At 26.1% G+C, this 15,583-nt stretch overlaps 1 protein-coding gene across 2 annotated transcripts in view; it reads right to left on the bottom strand.

Annotated features, from left to right (window-relative positions):
* Positions 1-15,583, bottom strand: part of Ctns (lysosomal cystine transporter cystinosin) — a 190,430-nt gene that overhangs the window by 156,221 nt on the left and 18,626 nt on the right. For both annotated transcript variants that reach the window (XM_075379291.1, XM_075379290.1), the window contains one exon: positions 12,754-12,822. The gene's annotated coding sequence lies outside the window, so the exon portion shown is untranslated. The remainder of the gene's footprint in view (positions 1-12,753; positions 12,823-15,583) is intronic.

Below are 15,583 nucleotides of genomic sequence, written 5' to 3'. Positions count from 1 at the left end.
TAGTCTGGTCAAGATTATTGTAATCAGTAATGTAAGTAAATGAAATGAAATATTTCTTTATAAAGAAATTAAATGTTTCATAAAAAATGATTAAAAAATTTCTAATAAATAAAAAACTTGTAATACATTTTTTGTAATATAAATAGATACTTTCAAAAAAATATTGTAATTTTATTGCTTTACCACTCTGAGATATAACTTTATTGCTATCCCAATGACATTACATATTTAATAATTTTATGGTACACTTCTGATCCACAATTCACATGAGTGAAAAAAAAAACAACTGAGAATCGCTGATCTGTCCTAATTATATTTTTCTTTTTCTTTTACTTGGTAGCAAGTCATTTAAATTTAGTTGAAAACACATATCTTAAATAATATTTTTATGTTTCCCTCAAGATTATCCTGATTTTTATTTGGCTCTGTCCAAGTATTTCAAAGAAATTATTGTGTAATTCTAAAACAAGTATTGTTTAATTCCAAAATAAGTAACAGTAAAAAAAAATAACTAATTGATAATTTGGTTATTTTAGTTTTTAGATAAATGATGATTTAGCCAACTTTATTTGATTTGTTAATTACAACATGTAATTATTCTTTTATGAATACCTTTATTCTGTATAATGATTAACATGTTTTGGATTGATTACTTTTCTACAAAAGAATTTAAAAAATGTAAGGTGTGTATTGTTGTATTAGACAAAGTTTACATAGCTTAGCTTGAGATCGAAAATGTATTATTATAAATGTAAGGTGGGTTAATAATTTGCAAATGATGTAATGCTGATGATATTATCATTAGAGCAACTAATTAGGACGATTATGAAATTAGAAAGAGATTATAAAGAGTGGGCTTTAGTCTTAAATTACTTAAATATCAAAATTATTGCCGATAAAGAAGTGGAGCCTATAACAATTGTATATCTAGAACAAATTATTTTTTTTTTATAAACTGTCCAAGAAAATTGAAAGATCTGCAGCCCTTTCATGGAAAAGATTATGATTACTGAAAAAATAACGAAGACCACATAGCAGGTAAGTGGAAAAGTATGGTATTTAACAGTTGTATTTTTTGGTTTTAACATATAGGTGTCAAACTTGGCTCACTATGAAAACTCAAGAAAGGAAAATACAAGTTTGGAAAAAAAGCATTTGGTAAAAAGTGATAAACATTAAAAGAAGGGATAAAATCAGGAATGAAATTGTGAAAGGATCACACTGTACAGATTATCAGGAGGCTTTACATTTGAGTAAAAGAGAAAATGGTTGATGGAATAAAATATTAATGTACTGGACTCTTCTGAATAGATAAAGATAGGAATGGATCACTAAAGAGATGGCAGGCTGAAATTAGAAAGGAAGAAGGAATAAATTGACTTTTTAAGGCGGATGATGAGCAAACTCTTTTTTTAAGGAAATCAGTAAACTCGAAGTTCAACATCAAAAAAGACTAGTACTCCTTTAAAGAAAGGTAATATGTTTTGTATATATTGTACATGTGTAGGAATGTAATTATAAATATTTATGTTTTAATTTTATTACGTGAAATATGTAAAATAGAAAGGCTGTATAATTTTCTTTATTGCTTTCATTATTATTTGTTTTTTCTGTGGTATAGACAACTACTGTCATTACCAACTGATAAATTAAACATGGCTTTACGATATATTGTTCAATTTATAGGATATTACTCCCTGAGGTGTTCCAGGTATATAAGTAATTGGTAAATTGGTTTTCATTGTGATTAGACTGAAAATGGATGCACCAGTCTCTTTAATTAAATATATATATACATATATTTATTTTATTTTATATTTTTTACTTATTTATTTAAAAGGATTTTTTAAATCTTATAATTATTATTTTTTTATTATCATCTGATGAAATGCCATTTGTTAAACACCATAAAAGTAACTGACAATGATAACAAAAATTTATGACGGTATTAGAATATTACAAATATCTAATCTCTCTGAATAAATGGTTAACATTCAATTTACTATCTTAGTGACTATTTCATATGTACTTATTATATATAGATATATTCATTTATTTATAACTAAATTAAAAAATTAATCACATGACCATAATTAATTAACAATTGAAATACCAAAAAAATATAATTTTTAGAAAAAAGAAATCATGGTCAAGTTCTGTAGTAAAATGGTAGTGTGTTTCATCCAAAGGTTTTGGGTTCAAATCCAGGCTAGGTATGACATTTTTGTCATACTGTAAATTTCTATAGCATATTTCTTCTAATAAGTTGGTAACAGGAAGGTATTCTATCAAGTTCCAGAAAAAATAAGCCTAAAATTAAAATAAAAAACTGAAACAGGATTATACTAAACATTCAAATCTTGGAAATATAAAATTAATTTGTAAATTATCATGAAACATTTGTTGAACATTTTAAAAACAGATTAAAAAACAAATCACTTATTAAATGTAAATAAATAGAAATGTGCTTTCAAAAATTTTTATTGAAATTTTAATAAATTATTGTACTATTAACACCACTAATACAGGAACTAAAGAAAAACAGTTGCAAAACAAAACTTTTAAAGCATGTTTTAATGAAGTATGAAAGTTTTTTTTTATTTAATGTAGATAACAATACTTTACAAATAGAAAAAACATGAGCTTGAGCTTGTAGCTAGATCATTTGGTAACATACTTTTAGTAGATAATCAGGAATTTTTAAATTAAAAATGAAAGAGACTGATGGAAATATGAAGTTAATCTTTAATACGAAATAGCAAACAAAATTTTGGAAAAATTTTACATGGAAAAGATATGAGGAAAGACTGCATACTAGATGAGTTGTCCTTAATTTTAAAGAAAACATAAATTTAGGAATAAGAAAGAAAATTAAATTTATTTTTCATGATAACATTACTAAAAAAAAAATGGTCCAGAAAACCAAAGAATTAACCTTTTTATTAACTTTTGAAAGTTGGAGTGTTAAAAAGATACTAAGGAGATTAACAGAATTTTATAACAAAGTTAATTTAAGATGAATCTACAAAAACGAAACTTGCAGAAAATTCTAACTAGAAAAAGTACATCAGTAGATCATATATTAAGGAGACCATGATTAGTTAATTAAGAAAATTAAAGAAATATAGTGGGTAAACCCTTCAAGTGGAAAATCAAGGCTACAATATATAAAGCAGTTAATTAAAGGAAGTAATACATTTTTTTATGTTTAGTACTGCTTACCTTTATTAGCTTCATTTTTTTATCATCTGTTGATGCATTCCAGAACCACTCCATAATGAAAACTTATTGTACTAAAGTGATGAAAAAGTGAAGCTAATAACGGTAGGCAGTACTAAACATACAAACTATAGTGATCTTAGCAGAAAAGATAATAGTAATTATTATCCTAACAACAAGAAGATGTAATAAATATTTTTAAATTCATCTTAATGTGTCAACTAATGTGTCACAACTGATAATTAATTTATATCTGTCTGTGTGAACTTTCTATATGGTATCTACTTATTTTTAACTCATTTCGGAACTCTGTTCCATCCCTAGAAAATCACTCACTGGAGGTTGTCATCAGATCAAGATAAAATAAAAAACGAGAAATCAAATATATAATTACACACAAAACCATAACATGATCAACAACACATAAAACCATGCACGAATGCAACGTGTACACAACGTGATCCAATAAAGCAACTCATAAATACGTTAAAATGTATAATATATGTTAAATTTAAAATATTATTGCAGAAAGAAATGGAATGGAAAAGTGCCTCGAACCATTCAACTGATTTATGATTATAATATAAATGGAAGAAGAGTGATGCAAATGGAGTTACTAAGGAGATAAAGCACAAAAAGGAATGATCAATTTATAGTCTGTCTATTTAGAATAAAGGGTCCTGAGAAAAATGGTATATTATAACCTATACAACTATTATAACAACTATACTATATAATGGTGCACTATATACTATTATAACATATACAACCTAATGACAACTGATAAATTTTAGAGGTCATCCTAGAATAATTAGAGGAGTGTTAATTAAGAATAAAATACCAATGGACAAGCCATATTTAAAAATAGATTCTTCATCACCAAAGTTGAATAATGTTATAAATATCTTCCCTTTAGCAGGGTGGATGCTTACTTTTGGCATGTTGTAATAGCAAAATTCCATAGAAGTGAAAAACATTTAACACTTTTAATAAAAACATTTAAAACATCTTTTATAAAGAAGAGAAAAAACTACAATTTCATACATTCCTTACATTTGTCAACAAATTATACCCAAATTACCATTTCATTTAATAATATGAACAAAACAAATCACTTAATTTCATTAGTCTAACATAAACAAAACTTATAACAAACACAGTTAAAAAATCTATACAGAATACTTACTATAAGTAGCACACACTTACCCGCAACTCATCTGACCATTCTAAACAACAACAATACTTTTTTGTATGAATTTCTTATGTTACATTTTCTCTTTGTTAATACATTTTTTTGTTATCCAATAACTTCAGGTAAAAAAAAACTCAATCCAATAGAATACTTTGGTCATTTTAACATTTACCTAACCCTTAGACATATTTATAGACGGCAATCTCTATAAAATACAGAATAAAATAATTTTTAAAAATACACCTAGAGAGAGAAAATACTTAACAATAATAAAGATCGATTAACAATCATATAATATAATTGATAACATTTTCAGGAAAGAAGATTATTAGTTGGGTTTTAAAATAAAAATTTAATGCACATGAACATTTAATAAATTAGAAAAAATCCATTAGGAAACACAACAACCCATTATAAAAATTAAACTGTGATATAATTGTTGCAGTGTGTGTGTGTGTATATATATATACTTTTTATTTATTTAGTTTTTCTGATGATTAATTCATCATATAAGCTCAAAGATTATACATTGAATATGGAATTTTCTAGCAAATGAAAAATGCCATATCTGTCAGTGAATTTAAATTTCAGATCTTCTGGATGGAAAGCTAAAACATTATCACTTCGGCCATGGAGATCTGATGAACTATTGATCAACTGCACGTACAATGAATACAAATCATTATCAATATAAAAAACACACAGTTGGTCATTAAAAAAATATAAAAACACACTATATTGATAAAAATAATATGTAAAAAAAGATTCAATATCATTTGAATATAATAATTAATTACATACTAAAGGAGTTACCTAAGCTTTCAAAGACAACTGATGTGAATAGCATTGCTACCTGATCCTCCATTGTAAAAGAAGTTCTCTCCTTTAATATTATTCAATATTGTGCTCCCTCCAAAAAAGGCCTTTCAAAGAAAAAGCTCTATTTAGTTGAGAGTGATCTATGTAATGTATAAAATGTTATCATGTTTCATGCTGTTCAAACTTTTGAGTTAATTTTGACTGAATTTAAATAGTCAATGTTACCAGTATACTTTTGATACTTTCAGCATTGTTCTATTCTGATTAATGACAATTTGTATGGCTGATCTATCTAAATTAGATTAACTAAAAATAAGCTTATAAGATTTGAAATTAGGAAACTCTGATTCTAGTTGAAAGAGATGCCACCAATTCCGCCATGTAGGCAATTATGATAATTATGGGCCAAACTGCAGCGTGTAATTTATATTTGTATATAAAAATTATTTTTTTATTTATTGATGAGTCTTCAATCTCCAAAAAAAATTAATTAAAATAATTTTCATATATATGTGATATCCTGATTGGTAAGAGCAAAATAAAAACAATTCTTAAAAAAGAATATTTACGATACATACGTAAAATAATTAATTACATTTTAGAATACTCAGTTTGATCTAGTTGCTTATCTATGTAGTACCAAACTGGTACCACATACAGATTATTACTTTGTATTTATATGATAATAGATTGTGATAATTGCAATTTCCATTATTAATGATAAAATAAGGTTATCGAAATGTTGATAAAGAGGCCAAGTGATAATAAAATCCATTTGAAAATTAATTACGACAAACTTTAAAACAAAATTATAGTTTTTTTTTAATATTATTTTACCATTGAAGAGTAATCTTTTCATTATCATAGAATTAAATCGTTATTTTTGTCTCAAAAAATAATTTTTATTGTTTGATAACAACTTTTGCATTTAATTTCATCATCTTTTCCAATCTGTTTCACTAATTACTATTAGTTTTTAAATGTTTCATCTAAAAAAAAATAATGATCTTATTAAAAGGTTTTGAAAATATCAGCTAATTATAAATTATATCAATTATATATATATGATTTAACAAAATATATACAAATATAAAAACCTATTGTTTATTTAAATCAGAAAATTATCATCTTTTATGAATGTCTATTATTCCAATCAAAATAAATAAAACATAATTATGTATTTTTTCAACAAAAAAAAAAAATCATTCATAATAATTCACAAGATACTATTTACTTTAAAAAGTAATTTGAGTAAACTGCTTATTATCAGTAAAAATTCTACAATTTTTCAGATATATTTTGTGTAGCGACTGATAATTAGGTTCATTACTCTGTTTTAATGTACAATCACTACATAATAGTCATTAAATAAGAAGACTGTGCTTCTACTTTTTGGAGAAAGCACTGAGAACAAATGATTATGAACTCTTTGGCAGAAAAGACCTTGGATATGTTTGAACCTGCATGATAAACATCAGTACTCTTGACTGTTCAGTTAATTGAATGAGTCATAATTTAGTGTAATTGTGTTTTACGTTGGGTGCTGGAATAATTAGAATAATTTTATTAAAATGATTTAATTATAATTTTATTAAAATAATTTTTTAAATTGAGCAATGTGTCAATTTGAAATTTTTACCAAAATTGAACTAAACACGAACACAATATTCTCAAATAGATATTGAAGCTTATTGGAAAACGTATGTCTTGTGTGTGCACATGTCTTTGAGTGACACAAATAGTCTGGTATAGAATATCAGAACATGGAAGGCAATGAACGGATGATCTTTGAGAAAAATAAAATATTAGCCAGATCGTTTGAGAACACTGATTCAATATCTGAATGATAACTGAAGTCATTGACAAAACAAGTGAATGAAAAATTTTGCATGAGGATCTCAACATGGATGTACCAAGATGGTGCCTAAAGCTCTCACAATAGTACAAAAAGAACACCAAAAGGAGATTTGCAGTGATATGTTGCAGCAAATTGATGCATACCCTCAACTTTCAAAAAAATACCATCTACTTGTACAGAAACCTGAATTTTTCAATATGATCCTGAGATGAAATAATAGTCATTACACTGGAAAACACCATAATAACCAAGAATGATAAAAAAATACATTCAAATTGAAAGTCAGCCTAGTCTAGTGGTTAACTCGTCATCGCAAATTGTTTAACAGCTAATTACCAAAGTCGAAGGTTCTCCATATTCAAATCTTATTAAAAGTTAGTTGTTTTTATGAATTTGAATACTAGACAATGGATGGTGTACTTTGGTAGCTGGGGTTCAATTAACCATACATCTCAGGAATGGTCAGCTTGAGTGTGTTCAAGACTACATCTCTTTTACGTCGTACATTTCATCCTCATCTGATTAGACTGTGGAAAGGGTTGCATATTGTTCACTAGTTGAATAGAGTGTAAATTATACATTAGGAAAATAAAATTCAAAGCCATGCTTACTGTGTTTTTTTTTTTAAATGTCAAGAGTGTAATTTTGGAAGAATAGGTTCCAGAAAGAAAAATGTGAACCAACGTAGTTATAAGTAAGTTTTAACAAAGCTGATAAAAAGAATAAAAAAGAGCACAGCTGTGGAAAAATAGTTTCATTCTCCATCACGATAATATAACTGCTCACATACTACTTTCTTGAAGCAGTTTTTGGTCGATGAATATAATAGAAACTGAACCTTACAGTCCAACTTTCATCTCTTTCATTCTCTCTCTCTTATTTGGCAATATCTCCTCTTCAATTGTTTTCACCAACGTAGTAATTTAATTTTCTTCACATTATCTGATGTCATCGTGATAGCAGTATTATTTTTTTGTTTCATTCTTTTTAATTTTAATTTTTTTTTAAATTGAACATAAAATTCAAAGTAGAGTATCAAAAGATAATTAAAAATTATAGTGAAGTTATAAAAAGATTTATGGAAATACATACAGTCATATAGTCAGGTTAATAATGTTAGAGCCTTCTTGGACAAATTTAATTAACTTCAAATAATTGTAAAATTATAATTGTTATCATAGTTTTAATAAGTAATATCTATGGCTTTATTATAATCTCTTAAAAGATATTTTATGCTTATGCTTCAGATAATATTGTTAAATAACAATAAACAACTTATAACTATTGCATATTGTAATATATTATTGCACATATTATAACTATTGTTTTTAATAACTATTGCATATTGTACAATTCTCAGTTCATTGGTACCTTCTTATTCTTTTGGGAATGGACAAACAATTTTTCCTGCAAGGTTTTGTAGTATTTCATTTAAATAATATTTTAAACAAACTAATACATAATTTAGTAATTGTTAAAAAATAATACATTTATCTGCTTAATTAATTTTATTTTTTATTTATTTTCAAATTTCTAAAAAATTCTCTTGTATTAATTTCAGTTTAAAACGGGCTATAACTCTTTGTCTGAAATATGACTATGAAATGAATTTGCAACATGTATTTCATCAGTTTTACAGCTTCCCTAATCATATTTGGAAATTAGGCATTCAAATATTTTTCATTTATAATCTAACTATACCTATAAAGCAACTTGTGCTGACTTGACTGATTGATTCAGCAATCCCCATCACAAATTACTGAAGATAAACTGATGAAAAATTGTATAAAACTTCTTCTTAAGGTGTAAGTACACTCTAAGATAGGATTCTTTGAAATTCCAAGTTTAAAGAGTTAAAACAGAGTAACAATGAAATTTAATATTCCTTTAAATTTATCTAAAGCAAATGAAGATTTTAACTTGATTTTTGGTGTGTGTAATCTTCATGTGATTATCTAAGAACTTATTTTTATTTAGATTTTTTTGAAATTCCGAGTTGAAAGTGTTAAAATGGATTTTGATTTTTTTTTTAAATCCAGCAATTTTTTTTTTATTTCTCTGTAACAAATGAAGATATCCACTTAATTTTTGGTGTATGTAATTTTCACCAAAACTGTACATATACCAAAATTTTTGGTATATGTAAGTATCTAAAAACCAATCTCAACATTTTTTTGAAATTTGATCTTGAAAGAGGTGAAGAAAGATACAAATTTTGAACAATGACTGCAAATTTTCCTCACTTCCAACTATACTAAGCTAGATATTCACTAGTTTGGGGCTTCCAGATATTCTTCAGATAAATATCTAAAAACTATTTTTTTTTTTTTTTTTAATTTGGATTTTTTATAGGGTGTGATGGTATATGACAGCAGTTCAACGAACACAACCACTGCCACTGTTTTTGTATGTGCGACGTGACTGGTTGCACCTGCCTCTGGTTACTTGACTAAAAAACCAAAAATAAAAAAAAATTCACCGTGATGGGAAATGCAAATAACCATATGTGGCTACAATTTTGAAAAATATAGAATAAATGTTAATGTATTTATGGAAATTTTTATTTGTTGAAATGAAATTTACTCTAAAAAAATTAATTATGTGTATGTAATGACAGATATTTTTGGCTCTAACTATTGAAATTTAAAAATGTATATATAATTATACGCATATTTTTTTTATAATTAATCAATTTTCTTAAAAATAATAATTTTAATTATGTGTAATATAAAAACAATTTAATATAATCCTATGATTGAGTAAAATAAAAATAACTTTTTATTGTGAATTTCCTCACTTTTATTTAATTTTGGTCTCAGCAAATGTTTCTACTTCCTGTGTCTGGCCTTTGGTCTTATTCTTCGAAATACCCTAATAACTTGTCATTTATTTAAGGTTTACTGTATATATTTTCAATGAACTTGAGTGAACACTGGTCATAAACTTCAATTTCTTTTCATCCTTATTTTTTTAGATGTAAGTTTTCATTTGGTTGATAAAAATAGTCAGAAGGTAGCAGAAGTTGTAACATTATTTCTAATTTTGTAAACATAAATAAATTCTATTTTGATGGTTTTGATTAAGTTTTTATTTTGTTTATTTGGTAAAAAATTATCATCTTCATAAAGCAAAAGAAGATTTACAGCTTATTCCAAATGAAATTGATTTTCTTATGCGTTCAACTTACTCTGGTTGTAGAGTTTAGAAAAAAATTAGTTTGTAAAATTCTAAGTAAAAAAAAAAAAAAGGTTAAAAGAATTAATTCAGACTGCAGTGATTCTGATTTCTGGTTTTAAAAATTTTATTAAAAAATTAATGACAAATTAATAGGCTGTTTATGTAGATACGTACATGTCTTGATCCCATTCCAGTTATCAGTTATTATGACATCATTATTGATAAATGTTAGATTATTACAACAAAATGATATCCTGATGTTGTTCGTATATTCAGAATACTTTCATGTGAAAATTTAAGAAAGTTAGTTAAAAAAGTTGGTGTAAGAAGTAGTACATAATGTAATATTCCAGAATATTCAAACTCATTATCTGTGTCCCTAAATCACACTTTAATTTTGGTTACATATACACATTTTTATCAAGATACAGTTTGTGTAGTGATATTTTTTATATCTGAGTTGTAGTTTTTGTTGACCTAATCATACTTAAATAAAAATAAAACTGCAGCGTAAAATAAGATTAACATTTTAAAAAAACATAAAGTATTTTTGGGGGAAGGTTTTTTATCCCTTATCTCTGTAATAAATATTGAACATTTCCCAATTCCGATTATACATGATTTAGAAAAAAATAATAATTTAAAACAACTTTTAAATTGTCTAACTTTCATTTCTTTACAAGCTGAAATTGATTTTTCTTTTTCCAAAATTGTTTAATAAAGTAATGCATGATTTTCATTATTATTATTTTTATAAAATAATAAACATAAACATATAGAATGTTTTGTAAAATCCTATCCCTTTTTAAATGTAAAAGTTTCTTAGTATTTTTCCACTTCTTCATTCATTGTTTTTCCAATTAATTAATTTCTTTTTAATAGAAACAGTTCTCTATAATATACAAACTATCAAACTAAATTTCATGATTATATATTGGTTTTCATAATACATATACAGATATAAAGTTATATAGAATTCCAACAAATACATACACACATAGGTTTTAATAACAATAATATTTTATCTGTCATATAATTTCTCGCGAAATAAAAAATGTATCTTCACAGCTCCTATAAAAAATTGAGCTATATTTTATGATATAAACAGACAGGGGGAAAAAATTATTTATTCTTTGTAATAGGTGTGCAGGTAGTAGACCCAGATACATTACTGGTTATGAAGGATGATTTTATTATATGAAAAATGCCACGTCTGACTGAGGATTTGAATCCACAACTTTGTTTGAGGGCCAGACACTGCCATTTTGCCATGAAGGCTGTGAAGTTTTGTATTAAGCATTGTAATGCATAACATAAAAATCTGATGTGGACACCACATGACTTCCTTGTACAACTATTAAATTACATATACACATTTTTTGTTGTACTTCATTTAAACTTAATTCATTTGAAAATGAGATATGATCCTCCAGTTCTTTAAAAATGTGGACAGTTACACAATTGCAGAAATATTAGTTCTTATTAACATCAAATATTTATATAATTATAAATACAACAATCTTACATGAAATATTAGGATAGAGTAAAGTCCATTTATTACTTATATTACTTGATGAGTTTATTCGTATCTTCGTGAGTTGCTGATTAACAAAAGTTTCAGATTTCTGGTATGTCGTATAAATAAAAGTTAATAATTACTGAACTATTCTGTTTACCGAACTCCTGTATACTGATTACAAATATTAATTTCAACCTAACGGTATAAAATATTCAGTTTTTATTATTAGATTATTTAGTGAATAATCAAAAATGAAAAAGAAACAATCATACAGAAAAAGAAAGGTAACATGAAGAAATATATCTCAAAAAACGACAAGAAGATGAATATGAAGGGGAAGAAAATGTTAAGAACAAGGGAGGAATAAAAAAAATTAAGAGAAGATGATAAATATAAAGAGAAAGAAAATATTACAACCAAGGAAAGAATAAAAAAATTAAGAGAGGATGATGAATATAAAGAGAGAAAAATTTGAAAACTAGAGAACGTGTACACAAATTAAGATCAGAAGAATTATATCAAACCAAAGAGTGATTAAATGATCAGCAACAAAATACAAATAAACAAAATGATGATCAACTCTGAGGGAGAAATATTGTCCGACAATATCAGAAGAGTAATGAACTAAAAGATAAGAATTTTATTGCAATTTATTAAAGATCAGGCATGTGTGTCTCAGTGTATATGTTGTTCTTGTGAGGGTCAATTACTCTAGTTAACTTTAATATAGATAAAATTAAACAGAAATTCCAAAACAATTAAATAGAAATATCCAAAAATTATATGATTATATAAATTCACCAGATCAGACGTTTCACCAAATCTATTACATATACATATATTTAATGCCTATAGATATACCATAACGGTGGTCCTGGAGGACCACGGTTATGTATTATACTTCAGAGTATGAGATGAAACACAATTTTTATAGCGTGTGAAAATGTCATGCCTGACCGGTATACGAACCTGGGACCTCCGCATGAAAGGCCGAGACGCTGCTACTCGCGCCCCGGAGACTGGCCCCATACATAATGCCTACAAAAAACAAATAAACAAAATTAATTATTACATTTAACATTTTTAAAAGTACATAAAATTAATTTTATTTCAATAATAATTTTTTTTTTATCTTAAGTTTTTTTTTTATAATCACGGGTTAATAATTTATTAATAAATCAATATGTTTAATAAAAAAAAAAAAAAAAAAATTTTTAATTAAATTAAAAAAAGTTAAAAATATAAAAAAGAAGATGAAGTCTGATTCAAACCGATGTGCCTTCTAAGATTCAAATATTTCATTAATTAAGATTTCATTTGGCTATAACTCTCTAAACAATGAAAATAAGTATCACTTATGATATATCGTTGAAAAACTCTCAATGAGGGCATTACTACAGTTAAGAAAAAGTCCAAAATCCAAATTTTCTTGGATTTTGGGCTTTTTGGACACTTTTAATTCAGTAGATTTCAATCAAAAGGGGAGATGCACAACTAGATGTTACAACAGTTTTAAATCCAAAATTTCAACATACTACGGCGAATCATTGTTGCGTTATGCAAGATAGTACATGTACATACATACGTACATCTATGTACAGTCGTCAGGCAGAAACTAGTCAAAATGAATTCAAGGATGACAAAATGGATATTATCGAAGAAATCTGAAGACCAAAATTTTTTGCAATGACAGTACTTCCTTCACTTTGTACAAGGAAGTAAAAATAATATTGGTTATACTAAAGTAATGTATAGATAAAAATAAAAACAATAGTGCTGTATTAAAAAGCATAGTAAATATTTAATTACAACAAAACTATCAGATCTAAGTAAATGACCACGTATATTTAAACTAAAAATAGTAAAAAAAAAAATCATTTCATATCACAACAAACGTTGTTTTACTTCAACATTAGTCTACTCCATACTAAAATTACATCAGTCTATTTAAATGCCTTTTGTTACATCATACTTCTTGGATAAAGTTCATCGCAAAAAACAAAAGATTAATCAGTGCATAACTGAACAGATAAATTTTTTCTTCAGTTTGTGTTTAACATGATGAAATAATAATCAATTTGATTTACATAGCTATAAAAAAATATCCCTTATTACTATTGTTATTAAAATTTTTGCAATGAATTACTTTCATAAATTATAAAAACTATCATCCAATAATTTTTTTTCTCGTTTTTACCATGAGGAGGAGACAATTTTGAAATCACCAGTAATGGAATTTCGTTAAATATTATCCGTTGTAAAACATATTTAAAGAGATTTAAAACTACTAAAAACAACTAATATACATATATATACATTCTTCTTTAAATTTGTAGTCAAAGCCTAATTAAAAACTACTTAATGCTTTATTTGGCATCGACTCTAGAAAGTACAATTTAATAAATTTATTTTTTTTTAACTCTAATGTTACTGGTTTTATTATTTTTTTAATAGTTTGTTTTATTTTTATGTTTTTATTTTTATTTAAATAAGAGTAGGCAATAAAAACAAACACTGCATTTATAAAACAATAACCATATGTAAAAAAATATATAACAATAACAAACATTCGTCTAATGAATAACACTGATAGACCAAAAAAAAAAATTTTCAGAGTTTCTCTAAGTGGGATACCATTTCTTGAATTGCTTTTTTGCATACATTACTATGTTTTTATAATTTATTTTTTCAAGAACGTCTTTCATCACATCGTACGTCTATTTAAAATTAATAACATAAGCGGTAACAAATATCGAAGGATATTTGTTACCGTTGTGTAGTAGAACCACTTTTAAACAATACTTAGAGGAATCTATGAAAAGGCGCCAGTTCTCAGGTTTATGAACTTGTCTAAGTGCAACATAAGCTCATCAATATTTGTGCAATAAACAAAATTATTTTCATCAATAAAGTACTGAGAAAGTTCTTTCTGTCGGCCTCAAAAGCCCGAACTTTTTGTATTTTTTTGAAATAGATTCCAACCTTGCAGTCCTGATCCTAACATTTCAGCTTGATTTTTTGATAAATTTAATTCCCTAACCAAGTCATTTAATTCACCTTGTGATATAAGATGTGGCTTACTGAAAGATAATTCAAAATAAAAATCATTGTTGTCTTCTTCAATACGCCTGATTTTTCATCGCTGCTTTCGAAACATACATTCACAGGTGGCTCAGGAACCGGAATAATTTTACTGTGAGGTACAGGCCTGATTGCAGATTACAATGAAGGATACTTTACAGTATGTTTAGATTTTTTCGAAATTTCAGATACACTTGTTAAACAAAAGTAACAATAGGTTACATATGATCCTTTGGTTCACGCCAAACCATAGGTACACCAAATGTCAAAGCCTTCCGTGTACTTTTCAGCCATCCTCTTTAATATACAGAATAATTAGTGCATACTATATGAGGAGACCACGTCTAATCTTGATCACTAATTTTACACTGAAATTACAAATGATATGCTTTTTTAATTAAAGGTGTAATGTTTTTTCTATTTTATTTTACAGTAAACTCATCACATACATAACAAAAGACATCCACATCATTTACACAATTTCAAGGCATTATGATACTGCACTGTTAACAAACTTTAGACAGCAATAAGGCTGAATAAAACTCATTGTTTTCAGCTACATGTTTTGACCTGCACAGACATGATTAATCTTGTCCATGAAGGCTCATTCTTGAATATTAGATATGATGTCATAATATGTGATTATGATATGATTTAATTCTTTATCTAGTATTGTTTATTTATAGCTTACAAATTATGTTAACAAAGTTAAACAATA

Source organism: Lycorma delicatula, chromosome 12 (assembly GCF_047948215.1).
Source record: "Lycorma delicatula isolate Av1 chromosome 12, ASM4794821v1, whole genome shotgun sequence".
NCBI classification, from domain to species: Eukaryota; Metazoa; Arthropoda; class Insecta; order Hemiptera; family Fulgoridae; genus Lycorma; species Lycorma delicatula.
This window is presented reverse-complemented; position numbering and strand designations above follow the sequence as displayed.